This window comes from Gossypium arboreum, chromosome 7 (assembly GCF_025698485.1).
Source record: "Gossypium arboreum isolate Shixiya-1 chromosome 7, ASM2569848v2, whole genome shotgun sequence".
Lineage (NCBI taxonomy): Eukaryota > Viridiplantae > Streptophyta > Magnoliopsida > Malvales > Malvaceae > Gossypium > Gossypium arboreum.
The window spans coordinates 19,790,328-19,816,383 of record NC_069076.1 but is presented as its reverse complement, the minus strand read 5'-3'; the positions used below and the strand labels follow the sequence as shown (position 1 = coordinate 19,816,383).

At 37.1% G+C, this 26,056-nt stretch overlaps 1 long non-coding RNA gene across 1 annotated transcript; it reads right to left on the bottom strand.

Annotated features, from left to right (window-relative positions):
- Nucleotides 1-24,337: 24,337 nt before the first annotated feature.
- On the bottom strand, nucleotides 24,338-25,503 carry LOC128295218 (uncharacterized). Its single transcript, XR_008285558.1, has 2 exons — nucleotides 25,321-25,503; nucleotides 24,338-24,609 (listed from the first exon to the last, which is right to left on the bottom strand). It is a non-coding gene; the product is annotated as an uncharacterized LOC128295218 (long non-coding RNA).
- Nucleotides 25,504-26,056: the final 553 nt, after the last annotated feature.

Genomic DNA, 26,056 nt, shown 5'->3' with positions numbered 1-26,056 from the left:
ATAGGGGGTACTTATTCTTAATAGTCAATTTGTTCAATTGCCGGTAATCGGTGCACATATGCATGGTTCCATCTTTCTTTTTCACAAATAAAAGCGGTGCTCCCCACGGAGACACACTAAGGTGGATGAACCCTTGGTCCAGTAACTCTTGAATCAGAGCTTTAAGCTCCACAAGCCCCTTCAGTGCCATTCTATACGGGGCAATAGACACCGGAGCTATACCATGCAAGAGCTCTATCCCAAACTCAACTTCACGATCAGAAGGTAACCTAGATAGTTCGTTGAGAAAGAAATCCGAAAAGTCCTTAAATTTTCTAATATCTTTAACAGATGAAATCTCAAAAACAGAAGCACTGACGTAGGCTAGATACGCCTCACAACCTTTATGAACCAACTTCTAAACTCTAAGTGCAAAAATCACATTTGAATGATAATTTCGATGCTCCTTAATCACAACTACCTTGTCACCCTCCACAGTTTTTAGTACCACCCGCTTAGTAGAACAATCCAAATTAGCTTGATGCTTAACCAGCCAGTCCATACCCAGTATCAAGTCAAATTCTCCAAAAGGGAGTTCCATTAAATCCGCCAAGAAGATCACTCATTGAACTCTAAAGGTACATCCTTAAACAGTATATTTACCCTCACTGACTGCCCTAATGGACTTAACACAGTAACCTCACTCGCAGTGTTTTCAACCATAATACCCAAATTCTCAGACACAGTGCACCCTATATAAGAATATGTAGATCCAACATCAATCAATGCAGTGTAAGGTACACTATAGATAAATAACGTACCCGTAATAACATTTGTAGCATCTTCATCCTCTCAGCGGCGTGCAGCACAAACCAGTGCTGGCTGCCTAGCCTCAGTATGACCGGTACCTCTACCCGGTGCTCCACAACCACGGCCCATACCATTTCCACCTCTGGCCTGACCATGGCCTCTCGGTGGTTGCTGAGCAACCCTTTGAGGTGCACTACCAAAACTAGAAGCTAGCACCTGATCGGTCCTCTGCGAACAATCTCTGATACGATGCTCCATAAAACCGCATCTCAAAATGCCCTAGTCCGTTTCCAGCACTCACCCTGATGGCGTCTTCCACAGTTAGCACAAAATTGTGGTCTAGTAGTAGCAATAGGGGCCCTAACTCTGATCGGTCCATCAGCTTTGGCCTTTTTCTTAAGCCTCTGAAATGAATTTGAAGGCTCAGCATCTCTCTTACCTTAGCCTTTCTCTCTGCTCTTGCGCTCAGTGCGCTTCACTTTCTAAGCGATTTTCACCTTGTCGACCAGTGCCGTAAAATCCTGCTCCCTCTGAGGAGCTATCAGAACTTTTAGACCATCTCTGAGGCCATCCTCAAATCAAACACACCGTTCGTACTCAGTTGCCACCATCCCACGTGCATAGCGACTCAGACGCAGAAATTCAGCCTCATACTAACTTATCCCCTTGAGTTTGGTTCAGAAATTCTCTCCTACGGGCATCCACATAGCTGGCACCCACATACTTAGCTTTGAAAGTAGTCTTGAAAAACTCCAAGGTTAATTGATCGGCTTGAGTGATCTCTTTAACAGTAAGCCACCGTTGGTAAGCCTCATCTCTCAACAGCGATACTACACCCTTTAGTTTCTATTCGGGGGTACAGTTGAGGTCATCCATGACCCTATCTGTGGCTTTAATCTAATATTCAGCCACATTAGGGGCAACTCCAGAAATACCCCTGAATATCTCAGCCCCATTAGACCTGAGTCATTCTGTAACTAACCCACGGCCCACAATACCAATACTCTGCCCAGCAACCCTTTCCAGAATCCTCAACATCACTTAGGGCAATGCATCGTCCCCAACCGCTCAATTTTGAGACCCTATCTAAGTCATAAGTGAAGCTGGTGCCTCTCCAGTTCCTCATTAGGCTGGTGTCCAAACAACGAAGACCCAACCCGAGCACCTCCACGACCTTTCCTGTGGCCTCTACCACAAGTGCCCCTAGTGCTCATTATAAAATCGTGCTTTTATCTGTATTAACAGTTTTATGCCAGTCAGTTTATTGTTCCAGTGTTTATTACAAATATTTTATTAATAATATTATCTCAGAGTTTGTTTTCTCAGTTCATAATCCTACTACGGTTTGTAGTTTACTCTAACTAAAGAGTTTCAGTACAGTTTTACTACCTAAAGTAGTCTTAGTAATTTCATTATAATCTTTTCAGTATAAATAATCAGAAGACTTACAGTATCGGTGCGGAGACTCGTTGTACCACTCCTTCCATAAAATATTTCCACATTATATCAATCAATTTAAACTAATTGAAACAATTTTGTTAAAATTTCATGTTTTTGCAAAAGTCCAAATCCAAAGTTGAATTTTGTAACCGGCTCTGATACCACTAAATGTAACACCCTAAACCCGGTACAGACATTATGACTGGTGATAAAACCGTAATTTAGACATATTTTTACCCCATATTTAGTGCATTTTATGGATGATTTCCCATTAGAATTGGTGAATTCGATGCTCCTAATGCTTTAATTTCATGTTTTATACTTAGGAGAGCATAGGAGAGTGAAAGGAATGAGAAATGGGCCAAAAATAGAGAAAAATGGGCCAAAGTACAAATTCAACACGGCATGGACCTACTCACACAGGCAGACCATACGACCGTGTCAATTTGGTAGAATCAAAGCACGACTCACATGGGCATGTCACACGAGAGTGTCCTTGCTAAGCCCAAGTTGAGTCTAATTCGAAAAGGGCCAATTTTGAGGGCTTCTAGGCATTCTAAAGCCTATAAATACACCCTAGAGGAGGAAAGTGGAGGAGACAGAGAGGGAGGAAGGAATTATTCGAAGAAAGTCGATTGATCCATCTCAGAAGCCGGAGTCACCATCAAGACTGAAAATCTCCCCTCAATTTCCCTTCAGGAGTTTTGGGTTTTCTTTATGTTTTGTATTCGTTATTCTTTTGAGATGTTTTCCTTTTTAGTTATGAAGTAAATCCCCTAAGTACCTAAGGGGAATGAAACCTAAGACGAATCTTGTTATTATTTTCTGAATTGTATGATAAATATTTAACTTGTTCTTAATTATGTGTTCTTAATTCTTGTTTTGATATTCCAGGACACTGATTCAAGATAAGCTCTTATTCAGAGGAGGAATAGACCCTATCTAAGAGTACATTTGTCCTAACTAAGCGGAGTTGTTTGCGCACCTAGACATAGGGTGACAAGATTTTGCCTGATTAGGGTGAAACCTAATAAGGGGATCCATAGATCGAGTTAATGCAACCCTAAAGTGTTAATTAGAAAAAAGTCTCAATTATTCAATCTAGGGATTAGACGTTATTAGTCTTGAATAGGGATAATAAAATAACTTAGAGATCTCTACGAAACAAGTTAAATGAATAAATCGTCCGATTCGGAGCCAGAATAACAAGTACAGTCTAGGTGGATTTTTCCTTAGGTATTATCTTAATTCAATCATTTTCCAAAAGTAATCCCCCAATTCCATTATCTATGAATTCTTAGATTATTTAATTAGTTAGTTAAAACAAAACCCCCTTATTCTTAGGCTAGATAATAAACAGATAGTCATTACTAGTACTTTTAGTTTCTTTGGGTTCAACAATCCGGTCTTGCTAAAACTATACTACTGCTCGATAGGTACACTTTCCTGCATCGCAATAATAGTTAGTTTCAAGAACGATTAATTATAAATATTTAAAACTTACTTGTCACGAAAATCATTATCAACTGGATCTGGCGATGTCACATCGAAGTGTTTTTCTAAAAACATATCTCCAAACTTTAGCTAGCATATTTGTAAAGTTTGAAAAGCCGAACAAAAATCATTTATGTTCATTGATGATGTGAAATTGTATGATTAAAGTTTACTTATATTAAAACATTATTAATTCTGTAAAATAGTTTTCGTTTGCAGAAGCTTTTAAAACTAGTTGCAATTTCATGGTGTTTTAGAAAACGTTTGGCTTTTGAAATCTTACGACTTCCCTACTACTAGCAGATATAAATCCAATGAATAAAAATAAACTACCAAATTAAAAATAAATACCCAAGAGGCCTTATTATAGAAAGGAAAACCCAAAATATAACCAAAACGTAAATTAATAAAAGATAAGTAAAGCGAGTGGCCACAGCTGAGTCCTCCATCGCAACAATCTGCCTAAGTATGGGGATTACCTTCACAATTAATAGATGAGTGAGTTTATGAAACTTAGTGTGTAATCTCATTATAGCAATCAATCAGGGTAAACACAATTTGGGCCTAAGCCCTTACAATCTCAGTTAGGGCCTTAGCCCATTTCAGTAATAGTAGCAGTTTGGGCTTGAGCCCATTTCATTAACAGTATCAGTACAGTATGCAATCAAAATATCCTACCCAATCCAGCCTCTACACACCATCTCCGTACCAACCTTACACACCATGTGGGGGTAAAATCGACCCACCCAACCCAACACTCCAAGTAGCACCGGTTGTGGCACTAAAACAGTATTTGCAGCAGAGCTGCCAGTAATAGGCTTATAGCCTTTTAGTACACTTCCTCCAAATCATATATCCCATCCCATGCGATGCAACATAATATAAATGTATAAACAGTATAAATGGCTTGCTCAAACAGTCATACATCAACAGTAGGTATATTAGTTATTTACTAAAAATAATGGTCCAGGTACACTTACTGACCCAACAGTAGGCCCACAGTCGTCTTGGGTGACCTATGCAACCTTAACAGACAATCAGTGCAAATGGGCTGAAAGGCCATAACACCGCCCATGTGGCCCACATGCCCGTGTTGCCCAATAAGCCCAAATATGGCTTTGGCCGTGTGAACTACAAAGCCTAACCCAATAATATCATACATTCGTGTGATTAACCCATGTAGGCCCAAAAGACCGTGGGACCAACGATTCATTTTGGCCCAACGTGGCCTAAAACGGCCTAAGCCCCTAAAATCGCTCATGGTGGCCTCTACGATTAAATGCCCACATTGGTCCATCTGGTTCACCACACGAGCGAGTGTACACTCGTATAGCAAAAATAGTCATACATTTCCTGCTTTTGCCGATCTATGCTAATAACAGTGTGATTACACACCTGTTTGCGTAAAGTGTTAGAAGTCCACGAGCACCGACCCTTGAATGGACAAAAGTGGTTTAACCCACGTAAACTACTGAATTTGATTGATCACCCAATACTCCTAGTAAAACCGACAGTAAAATAAGGTGTTAGCTACAGGATTAACACACCCGAGATGGAAAGTAAGTGAAGCTGAAAGAATAGAAACCAAGTAGAAACCAACCAAAAAACACAGAATCACTTCGGAGAAAAGGACAGTCAACCTATACTCACCACGAAAGCCAAAAGAACACAGAGTGCTAGGGACAAAGTAGTACAATCGTACCCTTAACAGCAATCGGCAGAGAAGAGGAGATGTTAGAAGAAGATCATAATGGAGAAAAGAAACGAAAAGAGAAAACCAAAGGTACTTACTGATTTGTCAGTGAATCCTTAATAACCCGACCACAAAAGTAAAAACGAAAAAGTAGAGGGTGATGTATTATTCAGCTACAATACTAGCTAAAGAGAGGTGATTAACAAACCGATATGATAGAGAAAAGAGAAGCAATCAATTACTATAAAGTCGATAGAAAAAAAGATGAGGGACAAGCAGTCAATGTTCGGTTTTAGCAATGTGAGAAGGGTGCTTAAAGAAAAGCAAAGGAACAGAGATGAGAAAAGAAAGGGTATTCGACTAGGTTTTGGAGAAGTAAAAGAAAATATCCAAATGGTCAATCCGGCCCCAACCCAAAACAAAAAGAAGAACAAGAAGTAAATCTGTCAAAAATGAGAGTAAAAACATATACACAATTTTGGCACCCACAAGCCTATGACTGAATTGGCATAATGGGGAATCCCACTTTTGACCAACTACTACCACACCTCAAACTCCACTTTTTCCTCCCCTTATTTCTCTCCTAGAATCTCTCCACCTTATTCTGCTCAACCGCCCATTCAAACTCCCACTAAGCAACTCAATTTTGGTCAACCTAGGATACCTCACTAGCAGTTGTAGCAAAAATAAAAATGGTCCTTCTACCCTACCAAAGCTAGAACCTCAGACCCCAAGGAACACTTTACACGCCACTTACCCCTAGACTAGCCAGCTCTTTGTGACAAATTTTACCCACAATAGTTTAAAAGTCTACTGACTAAAGGCAAGGTTTACTCTTAAAAAAAACCAAAGTTTTTGCAACTGCCTAGGCTTGAACCCAAGACTTCTCAAGACACTTAAACACTGAAGCAGACATGTATTTATGTTACACAACATACGAAAAATGAGTACCTATATTTTGGGGCGTTACAGGTCGTGTGGCACAAGTCAATATACCCTCCAATTTTCGCACGGTCGAGCACACGACATGGCACACAAGCATGTGAGGCCATTTCGAAAGGTACTCGGGCTATTCACATGAGCATGTAGTTGGCCATGTGGCCTAAGTCAGAGAGTTACAAGGGGTCAAACACGGGCTGGGACATGGCTATGTGATCCAATTTTGAATGTCCACACGGTCTGCGACACGGGCATGTCTCTTTACAGTGCGAGACACATGGCCTGTCCATACGGACGTGTGTCCCCTGTACTTTGAAAATTTTCAATGTTTTTCCAAAATTTCCTTGAGTATTTGATTTAGTCTTGAATCACTTGTAATGCTTGTTTTGGGCCTCGAGGGCTCGTATTAGGGACCATATGATTGAATTTGAATAGTTTTTAATTGGTATGAGAATTATGATTCGAATTGTATGATTATTTATGATATTAGTCCGGTAATGCTTTGAAACCCTATTCTGGTGACGGATACGGGTTAGGGATGTTACATTTATTGGTATCAGAGCTACAATTTAGTCGATTCCAGGACTAACGTAACGTGTGTGAGTATAGCTATACACGCAATATTTAGCCTCTGATAGTGTGATATCTCCTGATAGTTTTAAGTCGTGTTTTTATATAGTAATGGATCTCAACCGAGCAATTTTTGATGATGTAGAAAGTCATGCGCCAACCTCCATTCAAAGAGCAGTGCCGTCTGAATCGAGACCTATATCTGAATGTCGTGGAGGAGAAGTTAAGGAAGCCTTCTTCCAAATGATGAATGAGTGGTTTTCTGAGTTTGTCCGAACAAATCCGACTGCTCAGCAACCTCCACCCCCACCTATTCTCTAACCGATTCTCATAGCTACCCAAGGTTTGGAATCTTTGCGTATTAGTAAGCCACCTGTTGATAAAATTTAAAAGTACGGGGTTGAAGAATTTAGAGATACAATTGATGATGATCCTGACAGAGCTGAGTTTTGGCTTGAGAATACAATTCGAGTTTTTGATGAACTGTCTTGTACGCCAGTGGAATGTGTTAAATGTGTTGTGTCACTTCTGAAAGATATTGCATACCAGTGGTAGAACACTTTAACATCAGTGGTGCTGAGAGAACGGATCACGTGGGAATTCTTTCAGATTGAGTTCAAAAAGAAATATATAAGTCATTGTTTCTTGATCAGAAACGCAAAGAATTTCTAGAATTGAAACGGGGTCATATGACCATAACCAAGTACGAAAGAGACTTCGTGAGACTGAGTAAATATGCTCAAGAATGTGTTTCCACTAAAGAAATTATGTGTAAGCGGCTCGAAGACAGGTTGAATGACTATCAAGCTTTTAGTCAGAATTTTGAAATTAAAAGAATTTGTTGTGTTAGTTGATAGAGCATGCAAAGTCGAGGAGCTTAGCAAAGAAAAGAGAAGAGTCGATTTTGAGGCTAGAGACTCAAGAAAGAGGTCAATGAGTAAACCCTATCATTCCTCTTCAAAGAAATCAAGGGATTCCTATAATCTCTTGAATGCTTCAGTGGGGTATTCCAATAGAGATCGTGAAAAGCAACACAGGAGTCCAAATGCTCAAGCCACTTCAGTATCGAGTGTTGGTAGTGTCAAAACCAACAAACTTAATGCCAAAAATGTAGAAAACGGCATTTTGGAGATTGTTGGGTGAATAATAAAGCCTGTTTCAGATGTGGCTCGTAAGATCATTTTATTTGTGATTGTCTTGAGTTATTTGAGAAAGATAATTTCTGTCTACCAGGCCGAGTAATACAGCTGCCAAAAGGAGACCACCTATAAATACTAGAAATGTGAATAGTAGTAAAGGTCCAACAAAGGATTCTGCTGTGAGATCAGAGGCTAGAGTACCAGCCAGAGCTTATACTATTCGTGCTCATGAAGATGCATCGGCACCAGATGTTATCACCAGTATATTTTCTCTTTATGACACTGATGTAATTGCTTTGGTTTATCCTGGATTGATCATTTATATGTCTGTGTGAATTTAGTGTCTACTAAGAGTTTACTTGTTGAGCCAATTGAATTTGTGATTAAAGTATCAAACCTCTTAGGCCAATATATCCTAGTTGATAAAGTTTACAAGAATTGTCCTTTGATGACACGAGGTTACTGTTTTCCAATTGATTTGATGCTTTTACCGTTTGATGAATTCGATGTGATTTTGGGTATGAATTCGTTAACTCTGCATGATGCTGTTGTGAAATGTAGACAAAAGAATATTGAGTTGAAATGTCAGGATAGTGAAATTCTTTGTATTGAATCCGATGTTTCGAGTGGGTTACCTGTTGTGATATCAACAACACTAGCACAGAAATATGTGAGGAAGGGTTGCAATGCTTACCTTTCTTATGTGGTTGATACAAAAGTGTCTGAATCAAAGATTGAATCGGTACCAGTGGTTTGTAAATATCCAGATGTGTTTCCAGAGGAATTACTCGGGTTACCACCAATTAGAAAGGTTGAATTTGCTATTAAATTTGTAATACCCCTCTCCCGTATCTGTCATCGGGATAGGGTTATGGAGCATTACCAGACTTATTATACAATTGAACATGTATTTCTCATACAATTATAAAATTCAAACACAAATAATTCATAGTCATTCATCAAGTCCCTAATATGAGCCAACGAGGCCCAAAACATGTTTTAGAAGTGGTTTGGGACTAAATCGATAACTAAGGAAATTTTCAGAAATCTTAGAAAATTTTTCAAAATAGAGGGGACACACGCCTGTGTGGCCCAGCTGTGTGTTTCACAAGGCCAAAGACACGCCTTTGTCACAGGTCATGTAGACATTCGAAATGGGATCACATGGCCGTGTCCCAGCCCATGTCCGACCTTATGTAACTCTCTGACTTGGGTTACACGGCCAACCACACACCTGTGTGACCAGCCCATGTTCCCTTAAAAATGGCCTCACACGCCTGTGTGGCCCAGCTGTGTGTTTCACAAGGCCAAAGACACGCCTTTGTCACAGGTCATGTAGACATTCGAAATGGGATCACATGGCCGTGTCCCAGCCCATGTCCGACCTTATGTAACTCTCTGACTTGGGTTACACGGCCAACCACACACCTGTGTGACCAGCCCATGTTCCCTTAAAAATGGCCTCACACGCCCGTGTGCTAGGCCATGTGCTAGGCAGTGCCAAACCTATAGGGTATACTGACTTGATTTCTAATTAAACACCAGGGGACACAAGGCCGTGTCACCTGACCATGTGTTACACATGACTGAGACATGCACTCGTGTCTCTACCCGTGTGGACAAAAATAGCATATTTTCCAAGCCATCTTTCTCACCCAAATTTGCACACACCTACACCAAACCAATTGGCATAAAACATGGTATAAATAGGCATTCAAACCGACCTTAAACAAGCCTAAATCATACCATTTCCATACTAAAAACAATAAGGCACACAAATACCACATTAGGCTATTTAATTTTATACCAAATTCACATTCTCAATTCATTTAACTAGTTAACTTCATATATGTACTTTCTTACTTCTAATCACATGCATAACAATTCATCAAAATTCAACCATATGGTACTCTAAAAACCAATTCACAACAAGCATATCAAATGGAAATTATCAATCACACAAAAAATAGTCATTTGCACAAACATATATATCGCCAAATATACCAAAATAAGCCAACTGTCATGGCTATACATAAAACCAAACATTCAACATTTACAAGCCAACTCAAATGGCTAAATTCATTACCAAACCATAAACCAAAATGACCATAAGTCCTATACATGCCATATAACCAAATACATAAGTTTCAAAGGTGCCAAAGTGAAAGCTTGATAGTGTGATGAGATCTCTGACAACTTCCAATCCAAGCTAGCTTCGATATTCATTATAAAACACAATAAAGTAAACATAGTAAGCTATAAAGCTTAGTAAGCTCGTATAATAATAAACTCATCTTACCGTACATACACAATTTAAGCTGGGTTAAAGATTTGGATGTGCCGAAGATTGCATTCAGGACCAAGTATGGATATTATGAATTTCTAGTTATGCCATTCGGGTTAACTAACACTCCTGTAGTTTTTATGGATTTGAAGAATATAATTTTTAGACCGTATTTGGATAGATTCGTTGTTTTATTCATTGATGACATCTTAATCTATTCCCGGGACGAATCTGAGTATGCCGAGCATTTGAGGATTGTGTTACAAACATTGAGAGATAAGTAGTTGTTTGCTAAATTCAGTAAATGTGATTTTTGGCTCCGAGAACGTTGATTTTTGGGACACATTGTTTCAGCGAAAGATTCGAGTTGACACGAATAAAATTTCAACAGTTGTTGAGTGGAAGCCACCAAGAAACTTATCTGAGGTTAAAAGTTTTCTGGGATTAGCTTTTTATTATCGATGTTTTGTAAAAGGGTTCTTGATGACTGCTACACCAATGAGTCGATTGTTACAGAAAGATGTGAAGTTTGAGTGGTCTAAAAAATGTCAACAGAGTTTTGATCAATTGAAAGCATTATTAACTTAAGCACCAGTTTTAGTTCAACCGGAGTCGGGTAAAGAATTTGTGATTTTCAGTGATGTGTCATTGAAAGGTTTGGGATGTGTTTTAATGCAAGAGGGTAAAGTGATAGCATATGCTTCCAGACAGTTAAAACCCCACGAAAAGAATTATTCAACGCACGACTTAGAGTTGGCCGCTATTGTTTTCACATTGAAAATTTGGCAACATCATTTGTTTCGTGAAAAATGTCATATCTTTAATGATCACAAGAGTTTGAAGTATTTGATGTCTCAGAAAGATTTGAATTTGTGACAACGAAGATGGCTCAAATTGTCAAAAGACTACGCGTTAGTGATTGAATTATCATTCGAGGAAAGCAAATATAGTCCGGATGCTTTGAGTAGGAAATCTTTGTTTGCTTTGCGGGCGATGAACACACAGTTGACATTATCTGATGATGGTTTGATTTTAGCTGAGTTAAAAGCTAAACCAGTATTTCTCTAGCAAATCTATTAAGCACAAAAATGTGACAATAAACTGCAAGTGAAAAGAGTACAGTGTGAGTTGACTACTGATTCAGAATATCAGATCGGATCCAATGGTTGTTTGCTATTTCATGGTAGAGTTTGTATGCCGAGGAATTTCGAGCTTATTCAAAAAAATTTATACAAAGCACATAGTGGTTGCTTGTTTATTCATCTGGGGAGTATTAAGATGTACAGTGATTTGAAACAGATGTACTAGTGATCTTTCAGAATTTGTATCGAGATGCTTGGTTTGTCAACAGGTTAAAGCTGAAAATCAAGTACCTTCGGGACTACTACAACAAGTAATGAAACCTGAGTGGAAATGGGATAGAGTTACGATTGATTTCTTATCGATGTTACCCCTACAAAATTTTCACATTTCGTTCTGGTACGTACAGACTTTTCACTTGATAGATTAGCTAAATTGTACATCTCTGAGATTTTTAGATTGCACGAGGTGCCAGTTTCTATTATTTTAGATAGAGATTTGCGGTTTACATCATGATTTTAGAAGAAATTGCAAGAATCTTTGGGTACAAAGTTGCATTTTAGTACTACATTTCATCCTCAAACTAATGGTCAGTCTGAAAGAGTAATTCAAATTCTCAAGGATATGCTTTGTTACCGTGTTTTAGAGTTTGAAGGCAATTGGGAAAAATACTTACCATTGGTTGAATTTACGTATAACAATAGTTATTAGTCAAGCATAAAGATGGCACCATTTGAAGCTTTATATGGTCTTAAATGTTGAACTCCATTGTACTGGACCAAGCTTAGTGAGAAAAAGATTCACGGGGTTAATTTGGTCAGAGAAACCAAAGAGAAAGTGAAAGTAATTCGTGATAGTTTGAAAGCAGCTTCAGATCGACAGAAATCATATGCGAATTTCAAACGTAAAGATATTTAATTTCAAATCGATGACAAAGTGTTTTTAAAAGTATCATTGTGGAAGAAAATTCTTCGATTTGTTCACAAAGGGAAATTGAGCCCGCGATTTATCGGACCGTGTGAGATTATCGAGAGAATTGGGCCAGTGACTTATCAACTTGAGTTACCATCAGAGTTGGAAAAGATTCATAATGTGTTTCATGTTTCAATGTTACGGCAGTACTGATCAGATCCGTCGCACATAATTTCTTCGAAAGAGATTGAAATTCAGCCTGATATGTCGTATAACGAAGAACCGATTAGAATTTTGGCTCAAGAGATTAAAGAGTTAAGAAACAAAAGCATAGCTCTAGTGAAGGTTCTTTGGCAATGTTATGGCATTGAATAGGCTACGTGGGAACTTGACGAACCTATGAGGAAATAGTACCCTAACCCATTTCTTGGTAAGATTTTTGGGGACGAAAATTCCTAAGGGGGGAGAGTTGTAACAGCCCGTTTTCAATAAAATCAGAACTGTGGTTTTGAGACCACAAATACAAGGTCAGAATATTTATTTTATTATTACTTTGAGGTCTACAGCATGATAATATGATTGTATAAAAATTTCGTTAAGAAATTTTAACGTTTGCATGCTTAATTTGATAAAAAGGACTAAATCGCGTAAAGTGTAAAAGTTGTGTTCTAAGAGCTAAAGGTGTCTAGTAGCTATAGAACTTTAAAGTGGAGGTCCTTAAATGGTAGTTAGACCATTAATATTATTAGTAGAAAAATATGGACATCATTTAAGTGATTTTTAATGATTAAGTTAAAGGTCAAATTAGTAATTTAGTAAATAATGACAAATTAAATAAAAATAACATGGTCATCATCTTTCTCCATCTTCTACCACTGATTTTGCAAAGGAATAAAAGCCATTAAACCTTGCTAAGTTCGGCCATGGTAGCTTTGAGTGCATGGTATGTATTTTTACTCAATTTTTAATGATTTCTATGTTTTTAGAGTCGTTGTAGCTTAATCTAGCTACCGCAATAACTAATTTGCAAAACTTTTAAAAGTCTAGGGTTTTACCATTGATTAATGTGTATGTGTTTTGATGTTTGATGATAGAAAATGGATGGTTGTTGTTAGTTAAACAACATTTGTTTAAATGATTTTGGTTGAAATTGCAAATTAGGGATTAAATTGAGAACTGTGATTAATTGTTGGGTAAATGTGTGAAATAAGGAGAAATATGGGCTGCTATGGGTCTAAATAATATTCGGCTATAATGGGTTGAAATTAAATTGCATGAATTTGTATTTTTATGATCTAGGGACTAAATTGTATTGAATTCAAAATTTAAGGGGCAAAAGTGTAATTTTGACAAAACATGATTTTTGTGTTAAATTGAATAGAATATATTTTGAATAAGTTAAATTTGACTATATAGATCAAGAAAAGCAATGAATAGATCTATATCGAGGGAAAGATAAAGTATTGGACTAGTTAATCTTAGTTTGTCACTTTTGCGATCAAGGTAAGTTTGTATGTTTATATGTATTTGAATGCTTAATCGATGTAATTGTGATAATACGAGACCATGCATAAATCCAGGTTGAATCTTAGGAATATATAGGATACAAATGACATATCATGAGGGGTTACCGTGTTTTGGGTGCTGGTCCATACGTTCTACAGGTGGCTGAGTTTTCCGACATGTGTTGCGGTTACTCGTCAGCTTGTGTGATCAACACCGTGTAGCTACGTCTTGACCGTCAGCTTGTGTGAACGGACCTAGTGATAGCCTGATAGTGAGCATTTATATGAGATATGAGATAGAGATGGTTTTGACCATGTATTGACACTTAGTATGCAAGATTCTCGAGTATCTAATAGTATTACAAATGGTTCAACGTGTATATTGATGATATGAAAAAGTAAGAGATTGATATGTATCGATACAGGTATGTTCATGAATTGTATAAGCATTGAATCTATGAGAATTATGAGTTCATGTCTAACCTTTTGATGGAATATGTGTTAGGCTTTTGGGATTCAAATTAAATTGCATTATGCTATGTTTATGTCCTTAAATTATGATTAAATGGTAAGTTGTGCTTTAGCCATATGAACTTACTAAGCTTAATAGCTTACTCTATTTTCTTTTTCGTGTTTTATAGTGATTTTGAAGCTTGCTCGGATCAGAATTTGTCGGAGATCTCATCACACTATTCAATTGTTGTTTTGGTACTTTTGAACTTGTGTATTTTGGTTATATGGCATGTATAGGTCTTCTGGCTAATGAAAGCCTATATGTTTTGGTTATGTAATTAGTCATTTAATATGACTTGATTTGGCATATGTTGGTATATGTATGTATATATATGGTTATTCTCATCTTGTGTGCATTTGGATTGCCATGGAATATGTTTGGATATGTAAATATCTATAAACGACCATTGATATGTGGTTTATAATTGTTATGTGAAGGCCTTAATTGTGTATTGGTATTTTGAGTACCAAATGGTTGAATTTTGAGATATGGTATGTGTAACACCCCTTACCCGTATCTGACAGCGGGACAGGGTTCAAGGCATTATCGGGCTTAAACATGAACATTCATATCCAAATTAAAAATTTTTCAATCACATGCAAATTGTCCCTTATAAGGACCTACAACGCCTAAAACATACAATAGAGGTGGTTCGGGACTAAACCGAGAATTTTCAAAACTTCTGGATAACTTAGAAAATTTTTCCTACTTTGGAGAGTCACATGCCCGTGTGGGTAGGCCATGTGGTCGCACACGCCAGTGTGGGTCAGGACACGCCCGTGTCCTCAGCCCATGTAACTCTCTAACTTTGATGTCATCAAGCAAATAAGGTCACATGGCCAAGTCACACGCCCGTGTGCTTAGGCCATGTGGCGAATTAAATTCCAAAACTCAAGTGCAGATTTCACATGAGCTGGGCACACACCCATGTCCTAAAACCGTGTCCTTCACATGGCTGAGACACATGGCCGTGTCTCTGCTCGTGTGTTTACTACTGCTCATTCTGTTTTGCATAATTAGGGTGTAGGGTTCACATGACTGGATCACATGCCCGTGGGGTGGTCCGTGTGTCACACATGGTCTAGGGACATGCCTATGTGTCTAATCGTGTGGACAATTTCTAGGCTATTTTTTAAGCCATTTGCCACCTTTAAATAGTCACATACTTAAACGCACTTCAGGACAAGCAACATGGCATATTTGACTACTCAAGCATTCACATTCATGGTTAATTATGACTTGGTAGTGTCGTCATATCACATACTTCAACCAAACTTTCATATGGCATTCCACACCAATTTCATGTTTGTCTATCATCTTTGCTAACCTACTTTCAAGTTAGACATTTGCACCACATTATTGTTACACTCATTAATCATATTTCATACACCAAACATACATGCCATCCATCACACTTATTAACCATAAGTAATCATAACCACATTAAAGCATAAGCACATTTGCATGCATGCATAAATAATTAGGGTTACAATCCAAATAATCAATATAGAGTCACCTCTCATGGCCATATACAAAATGAATCACAATACCTTCATGAGCCAACACATTTGGCAAACCAATATGACACATAACAAAAAGACCAAGTCCCTATACATGCCATAATCAAAATGATGAAACTAACTATAACCAAATGTTCAATTGATAGTGTGATCGAAAACTCCGACATCTTCCAATCCCCGAGCTAGCTTAGCGACACTATAAGGGAAAGGAAGGAAGGGGGTAAGCTTTAAAGCTTATTAAGTTCACATGCAAACAAGATGCAACTTAAACAAGCATTAATCATACAATTAACATAATGAACATAATCTTGCACTTTATCAAATCTATTAAACTTATTCTTCATATATATATACATATATATATATTCATACCATAAGTTCATCATTCTTATGAGATCGATGTACATACTTGTGCCCACTTGCACATAACAATTTACTTTCTCATTTTTGACAAATTCCACAAGGTTTCTCATTGAACTTCTCTTTAGATGACCCGTTGAACACTCAGAATACTATCAGATACATTAGAATCTCGCACCTAAGTGCCTATATGTAGCCAATGTGTGAGAGTATGCCCAAAGACCAATCATGAGATGGTTGTAATAACATGCTTGATTTACCATGTTTATTAATATAAGGCGTTTCCATTATTATTTCAGTTTCTTTTCTATGTGTATAAATAAACTATTTTATAATAATGTCCTGAGAATAATATGATTGTTCTTAAAAGATCCTTAGTCAAGTATTATTTTTGACTAGGACAACAATAATGCATTAAGACTAATATGTAGTTGATTGATGATAAAGAGTTGTCATTGATATGGAGTGTCAAAATCAATGCATGAATATATGTGTTAGAGAACAACATATTGGACTGACCCGCTATGAGTATGTTTCTTGGATTATTATGTAATTGTCACAACATTACTCATAGTGATTAATATGTATATGATCCTCAGATTTGAGATTATCATTATCCCAACATCGTGAGTTATATATTTTGATACAGTCTAATGTACACCGTAACTGGTTGTTCTATAAAGTCTGATGTTGGATATACCACAATCTATGTAGAGGGATATTGTTGATCAATATAGAATAAGTCCCTCCTACATATTCGGAGTAATATCTTAGTCCACTTGATTGAGTGAGACTAGAAATGCATGACCATGCTCAAATAAGTTGATATGGGATGTCATACTTATTTGTATTTCATAGTCTACTCAAGATATCAAGAAACATGAGATGGACTATGCAAGTGTGACTATTCCATGACTTGTGTTCATTTCAGAGATAAAGGACTTAAGGATTAATGCATGAAAGGTAAATCACAAAAGGTTATGTCGAATCATGACTTCTTGTAACTTAGGTAGCAATGATGCATTGCTAGATGCCACTCATTGTATGTAACATTAGAATCATTCTAGTATTACTACTAACGTTACAAGAGCCTACAGGGTCACACCATATGGTTGAGATGATCAAAATAAAACATAGTTGGTATTGTGTTTGATTATCACATGAGTTAAATTAATTATAGAATTAATTTAATTGGGCAATCAAATATCAAACATATTTTATGTACAAGGATGTTGTACACATAATGAGAACATAATTCTATTGGTATATGAATTTGGTTCAGATATAAATTTAAATAAATATAGTTTACCAAAATCTTTGTTATAATTAATGTAATTATAATTTTCGGTTAAAACATTATTATTTTTATTTATTTTAAAATTTTTCAATTAAGATTCGTTATAAATATACCAATTAAAAATGGGAGTTATATATAAATAAAACCCAAAACCTAGCTTGAGTGGTCTAGCAGCCGTCAAGTAAATAAAATCTCTAAAACAGTTTTTGGGACTTCTTCCATTCATTGTCAATTGGGTGGATTACGTAGAGGTCAGGATTTGAAAAAGTTGTGACTTGGTTAGGTAATGGTTCTGAATTCTTGTTGCCAAGGTGTCACTGTCTACTCAAATTGAAGTTTCGGTAATTTCAAAACCATTATCATAATTTTTTTCCCGATTCGTGCCTCGCACATGGATCCATGGTTTAGATAGCCGAAATTTTATTTTTCCACCGCGCGTTGAGGGCATCGGCATTCCAGCAGTGGTATCAGTGCCACTTATATGATACGGACTCGAGTTTAAATACTTGGGTGATGCAATTGTATGAGATGCATGCTTTAATTTCATTACATTTTTTATTGTTCAAATCGTCTAAGTATATTCTGATATCTGTTCCTTTCGATAATTGATTAAATGTTAATCATGGTGTTATGGCCTATTCGGTTTTATGTTATTACTATTTAACTTTAACAAATTTGTAATAATGCGACGGTGGTATTTACAATGTCCAGTAAGATTTAACCGGCTAGTGGAACAAGGGTTGTTCCAGTATGAAAACTTAAGGATTAAAATCCTAAAATCACGATTCTATTGATAAAATTTATCAAACCGTAAGGCTTCATTTGACTAGCCCGCTTCCTCCGACCACCTCAGATCCCTATCATCTTCCAGTATGTTTTGTAATAAATAAAACTTGATGGGCCATAAAAGATGGAAAGGATATTTTATAATTCACTTAGCAAAATGTTGAATGATGTATGCTATTTTTGACATGCACGGTGTTTGAAATGCATAGTTATAGCCCGATAACCCATTTGATAAAAGGTTGTAATTTTATAAAATACGGCCTGCGTGTCGTGCCTTACTATTATTCTCTTGTATTTCTCTTCTCATCTTACTCCCTCATATGTAAAATGAGCTTCTGCATATTGTAATTTGCAAAAGTTGCTATGGGTTAGAAGAGAAGGAAGATGGGCCAATTAGTGTGGATCAACAGCTTGTGAGACGGCTTACACCTTTAGGTTTCCTTTTGGTTCTCCCATTCGCTTCGGTTGAACCACCATAGTTTATGGGCTATAACTATTGCATTTATTTATTGCTTTAGTTATTCATCTATAAGATGCTATGGATGTCTAAAGCATGCAAATTAGGTAATAATAAACCTCATTAATTGATGAGATCAATTAAAAGATTAAATGGACTGAAGTAGACCATAATTGGTGAGATGCAACATCTTTAATAAAATCCCTCTATTAAAATATTAAGTCATCATGGCCTTCCAATTTTTTCCCTCGTTAAGGCCTCGATCAATACTATGTAGTTTATGCCAAAGCAAAGTACTAGTATTTATCTTGGTTAAACGCGAAGAATAAACAAGTGATATTCGCAGGTTAAAAATTGGTTAATGACTTAACTAGGTTACTCTAATAGGATTAGAAACCTAAAGGCAAGTAATTTGGATTAATCATAAGATAATTAGAACAAGATTTGTTCACCAAATTGTAGGAGTTACATATGATGTAATTAGCAAATGATTGCTTACCTAAATAACCATAATCTTGAGAGTAAAGCCAAAGCTGACTTAAGAAGAGGTGAAATATGGATCCTTAACCCACTAGAAATACTTTTAAGAAAGTTTTTCCGAAATTAATATATAAGGGTTATTAATTTTGAAATAAAATAGTGGGAACATGTTTAATAAAGTCCTTTTAATGATTGTTATAAACATGGTAAATTTATTCACATGCATATTTTATTGCTATAGATATATTATGGCTGCAAACAATACACTCTCATTGCGATCGGTCCTTGAGAAGGACAATTTGAATGGTCTGAACTTTCTTGACTGGTTCTGTAACTTGAGGATTGTCCTCAAACAAAAATGAAAATTATATGTCATTGAACAACCACTTCCTAATGAACCATCCGGTAATGCCTCGAGAGTTGATAGAGATGCTCACAAGAAGCATCTCGATGACATGGTAGACGTTGGATGTCTTATGCTTGCCACTATGAATCCTGAGCTTCAGAAGCAACATGAGGACATGGTTGCTTATGATATGATCAAGCACCTGAAAGAACTTTATCAGGGGAAAGCATGGCAAGAGAGGTTCGATGTCTCTAAGGCCATATTCCAATGTAAGCTGGCTGAAGGAAGCCCAGTAGGACCTCATGTCCTTATGATGATTGGCTATATTGAAAGCCTGTCTAAGCTTGAGTTTCCATTGAGCCAAGAGTTGGCCACTAATGTTATTCTGCAATCGTTGCTGGATAGCTACACCCAATTTGTCCTCAATTTCAATATGAATGAAATTGACAAGACTCTGCCACAGTTGCTTAGTATGTTACAAACTGCTAAATGCAACATTAAAAAGGTTGGACCTAAGCCCATACTGATGGTCTGTAACAACAAGGGCAAGGGAAAGGCTAAAGTTCAGACAAAGCCCAAGAGGGAGGGTAGGCCCAAGCTTGGAAAAGGAAAGGCTGCACTGAAAGCTAAAGGTGGGGTTTCTAAGGAAGGAAACTACTTTCATTATGGTGTGACTAGACATTGGAGGCGGAACTGCCCTATCTATCTTGAGGAAATCAAGAAGGCCAAAACAAGCAGAACGTCTGCTTCAGGTATTTATGTTATTGATATTAATTTATCAACTACTACTTCTTGGGTATTAGATACTGGTTGTGGTTCTCATATTTGTACTTCTGTACAGGGACTACAAAGGAGTAGGACTTTGACTAGAGGAGATGTGGACCTGTGAGTTGGAAATGGAGCAAGAGTTGCTGCATTAGTTGTGGGAACATGCATTTTATCATTGCTTAGTGGATTTGATTTATGTTTAGAGGATTGTTATTTTGTGCCTAGTTTGACTAAAAACATTATTTCAATTTCTTGTTTAGACAAAATTGGTTTTGAGATAATTATTAAGAATAATTGTTGTTCCTTTTATCTCAATAATGTTTTCTATGGTTCAACACAATTGATAAATGGCCCTATATTTTAGATCAAATGAATCCCATTTACAACATAAATACTAAAAGATCTAAAATAAATTACTCAAATCAAACTTATCTTTGGCTTTGTCGTTTGGGCCACATAAGTGAGAAACGCATATCCAAACTCCATAAAGATGGTCTCTTGGATTCATTTGTTTTTGAACAATTTGAAGTATGTGAATCTTGCTTATTGGGAAAAATAACTAAATCTCCTTTTACTGGTAAAAGTGAACGAACTAGAGATTATTGGGCTTAATACATTCTGATGCATATGGACCAATAAATACACGGGCCAGAGGTGGTTTTCACTACTTCATTACTTTCACTGATGATTTCAGTAGATATGGGTATGTTTATCTCATGCGCCATAAGTCAAAGACCTTGAAAAATTCAAGGAATTCAATAATGAAGTACAAAATCAACTAGGCAAAACTATCAAGACACTTTGATCTGATCGAGGTGGAGAGTTTTTGAGCCTAGAGTTTGATGATCTTTTGAAGAAATGTGGGATTGTCGCACAACTTACTCCTCCTGGTACTCCTTAATGGAATGGAGTTTTTGAGAGAAGAAATCAAACTCTGTTAGACATGGTTCAATCCATGATGAGTCATGCTGATCTATCAACTTCCTTTTGGGGACATGCACTTGAGATAGCTGCTTTTACACTAAACCGTGTTCTATCTAAATCGGTTCAAAAGATGCCATATGAGATGTGGACTGGGAAATGTCCCAGTATGTATTTTATGAAAATTTGGGGTTACGAAGCTTACGTTAAACGTCAGACGTCTACTAAGCTTGAACCCAAATCTGAAAGGTGTATTTTTGTGGGGTATCTGAAAGAAACCAAAGGATATTATTTCTTTAATCCTATTGAGAACGAAATGTTTGTTGCTCGGACTGGTGTCTTCCTAGAGAGAGAATTTGTTTCTAGAAAAGGAAGTGGGAGAAAGATTGAACTTGAAGAAATTCGAGAATCACAAGATACCACTGAACCAGAGATAGAACAACAGCAAATTCCACAAGAAATTAAGGAACAAGTAACTGCTGTAGAAACACAACTACTGCATAGATCTTTAAGAGAATGCCATGCACCTGAGAGATAGGGATTTTTCATTACAACGCATGGTGACATTCTTCTTTTAGATCAAGATGAGCCTAGGACTTATCAATAAGCGGTGACGAGCCTAGACTCTCAGAAATAGCTTGAGGCCATGAGATCTGAGATGGATTCCATGTATGAAAATCAAGTATGGACTTTGATTGACCCACCCGAAGGGGTTAAACCTATAGGGTGCAAGTGTGTTTTCAAAAAGAAAACTGACATGGATGGTAATGTACAAATATACAAGGGGCGATTAGTTGCTAAAGGTTTTCACCAAATTTATGGTGTTGACTATGATGAAACCTTTTCTTCTGTAGCTATGTTTAAATCCATCAGGATCTTGCTTGCCGTAGCTGCATTTCATTATTATGAAATTTGGCAGATGGACGTTAAAACAGCTTTCCTTAACAGGAAACTTGAAGAGGATGTGTACATGACACAACCTGAAGGTTTTTTCAATCCAAAGGATGCTAGAAAGATATGTAAGCTACAAAGATCCATTTATGGATTCAAGCAAGCATCTCAAAGTTGGAATCTTCGTTTTAACGATGTAATCAAAGAGTTTGGTTTTATCAAAAATGAAGATAAGCCATGTTTACAAGAAAGTTAGTGGGAGCACTATCACATTCTTGGTACTGTACGTGGATGACATACTTATCATGGGAAATGACATACCTACCTTGTAGTCTATTAAGACCTGGTTAGGAACTTGTTTTTCTATGAAGGACTTGGGCGAAGCCACTTACATCTTAGGAGTCAAGATCTATAGAGATAGATCAAGACGACTACTAGGTCTAAGCCAAACTACATCATAAATAAAGTACTTAAAAGGTTCAATATGGAAGAATCTAAGAGAGGATTCCTACCTATGAGACATGGTATTTGACTCTCAAAGGAAATGTGTCCTTCAACTCCACAAGAGAGAGAACACATGAGTAAAATTCCATATGCTTTCGCTATTGGATCTATCATGTATGCCATGTTATGTACCCGTCCAGATGTTTTATATGCCTTAAGTCTGACAAGCAGGTACCAAGTAGATCCCGGTGATGGTCACTGGACCACAGACAAGAATATCCTTAAGTACTTAAGAAGAACTAAAGATATGTTCCTAATATGTGGAGGTGAGGAAGAGTTAAGTGTAAAAGGTTACACTGATGCTAGCTTCCAAACTAACAAGGATGATTCTCGATCGCAATCAGGTTTTGTGTTTTGCCTTAATGGTTGTGCTATGAGTAGGAAGAGTTCAAAGCAAAGTACAGTAGCCAATTCTACAATAGAGGTTGAGTATATTGCAGCTAGTGAGGCAGAAAAAGAAGCGATTTGGATCAAAAAGTTCATTACTGAACCAGGGGTTGTGCCTAGCATATCAGATGCTATAGAACTCCGGTGTAATAACAATGGAGCCATTACACAAGCTAAAGAACCCAGATCTCACCAGCGATCCAAACATATACTTAGGGGCTACCATCTTATTCGAGAGATTATCGATCGAGGGAATGTAGAGATATACAGAGTACCTAAAGATGATAACATTGTTGATCCCCTAACCAAGCCTCTGACATAGCAGAAGCATGATCGTCACACTAAGTTGCTTGGTATTAGATATATGAATGATTGGTCTTAGTGCAAGTGGGAGATTGTAAGAGTATGCCCAAAGATCAATCATGAGATGGTTGTAATAACATACTTGATTTACCATGTTTATTAATATAAGGTGTGTAACACCCCGAACCCGAGACCGTCGCCGGAGTCGAACACGAGGTGTTAACAGACTTCAAGCCACTTATTAGAAATTTCCCAGACAGGCTGCCAATCTGCATACAGGTCGCATTAAAAATCATATCTTGAGTTCTGAAACTCGAAATCCAGATCCGTAAATTTTCCCCGAAACTAGACTCATATATTCATCTACAAATTTGTTTCTAGAATTTTTGGTTGGGCCAATTAGTACAGTTTATTAGTTGAAGTCCCCCATGTTACAGGGATCGACTACACTGACCTTTGCGCATTACGACTTGGATATCTCCCTGTACAGGGCTTCAATACTGATGCCGTTTGTTTCTATAGAAACTAGACTCGAAAATAAATCTGTACATATATGGCATGGCTTCTAATTATCTCTGGTAAATTCATGATGAATTCCCAAAGTCAGGAAAGGGACTCCAGTAACCGGTCTGGCCCTGTCCCGCAAGAACTTAAATATCTCTTAACATACAGCTCATATGGTTGCTTCGTTTCTTCTATATGAAAATAGACTCATCGGGCTTCGATTCCATAATTCATTCATTATTTAATTCCATTTACCCTATTTTTAGTGATTTTTCAATCTCACGTCACTGCTGCTGCCAGCACCTGTTACTAAAGCAACTATGCCTATTTCATGATTTCCCTTTGATCTAACTAGTGCTTCATCATACATGTCACAAATTATGATCATGACTAGCCATACCAAAGGCTAATCATTGTCAAACATCTCCCTACTACACTATTGCCATATCATGAATTTTAACACCAAAATAATCAACCATGGCATATGGCATAAAAATCGAATTACCAAGACTTGCAACTTAACATTAGAGAACTAAATCCAACCGAACATTTATGCCATTTTCGCATGGCTAAAAGTTTACATACCAAAGTTCAACAAAGCATATTAGCCTATACATGCCAAAATGTTCTCCTAGACCGACTACAAAAAAAGATACCAAAAGTTGCTAGCCGGTGTGATGACTTCGATGACGATCACGAGCACGCAAAAGGACGAGTCCAAGAAACCTAAAATAGGCGACAAGCAAACACCGAGTGAGTATATAACTCAGTAAGCCATAAGCATTATATTGCCATTCAGTAATAATATATCATAAGAGAAAATAATTAATGCGGGATTAAAATCCTCCATCCACACCCAAACTATGCTATAATTCCTTAGGCATTTCGGTTTGATCTCATACCAAGCCCTACTTTGATATTTCATACATTACACCATATGACATTGCATGCATTTATCTTCAAGTATAATCACCACATAGGTCAAGACTTACCAAGCTAAATTCCAAATATAAATAAAATGTCTATTCCTCATGAGCTCAAGGTGTTTACTCGTACCGCTGTCCATGATTGACTCGGTAAGGCCGCACACGTAGAGCATGTATCTTCATTTGAGGATGTGTAATAAGCCCGCACACTTAGTGCTTAATAGTCGAACTCACACACTTAGTTCTATATAATCAAACTTGCACACTTAGTGCTATACAATTTGAACCCGCACACTTAGTGCCAATTTGTGATCATAAATGTTTACACCCGCACACTTAGTGCCGAAACCAATAACTCAATACATCTCACCTCTTTTCTTTCCATTCAATACTTTCATCACCACATACATACATGTATATATATATATATATATTTATCATTCCATTCAGCATCATTACTTGGACATTACGACCATTTAAATTAGTACAAAATAAGTGCTTAATGACTTACCTTATATTGGATGAAATGATTCCCAATCGACTACTCGATTATCTTTGCTTTGCCTTTGCTTGATTCTCCCTCTTTGATGTCTTGATCTAAAATGAATACATTTAGTAGTTTAATCTTCTTGCTGGATTTTTATGTGTATAATTTAATGGTTTTCACCCCATTTCACAACTATCCTTGTTCAAAATATCAAAACCTCAACCAATATTCGATTAATGCTTCAAGGTCGAATGTATTGTCACCATTAAGTTAATCTAGTCTCAAGTATTTTTAATCCTAATATACAACATCATGAATCAACTCAACCTTATAAGCCAATATTACTCCTACAATCGATTGTAAAGAGTAAACAAAGAAAATATATTTTCACAAACATATACACCCATATGGCCGATTATACCAAATCAAGTTTAACCTTACTTATCTCAAAATTTTCATTCCATACTATCATCCCCATGACATAGCAAAGTTTTGAACCATGGACTAATTAGAACTAAAACTAGCAACTAAAACATGCATGAATCTCATGGCACAACATCAAACATACCTTAATCTAGATACAAGGATAGCCAACCTCTTCCTAATCCTCTTCCAAACCAACCATGAGCAAGAACCCCTTTCTTCTCCCTTGGGATTTTCGGCCAAAAGGATGAAAAAAAAATGAACAAATTTTTTGTTTTCTTTCTCACCTTCACGGCAATGGGGAAGGGGGAGAAGCCTTCACACACACATTTTTTTC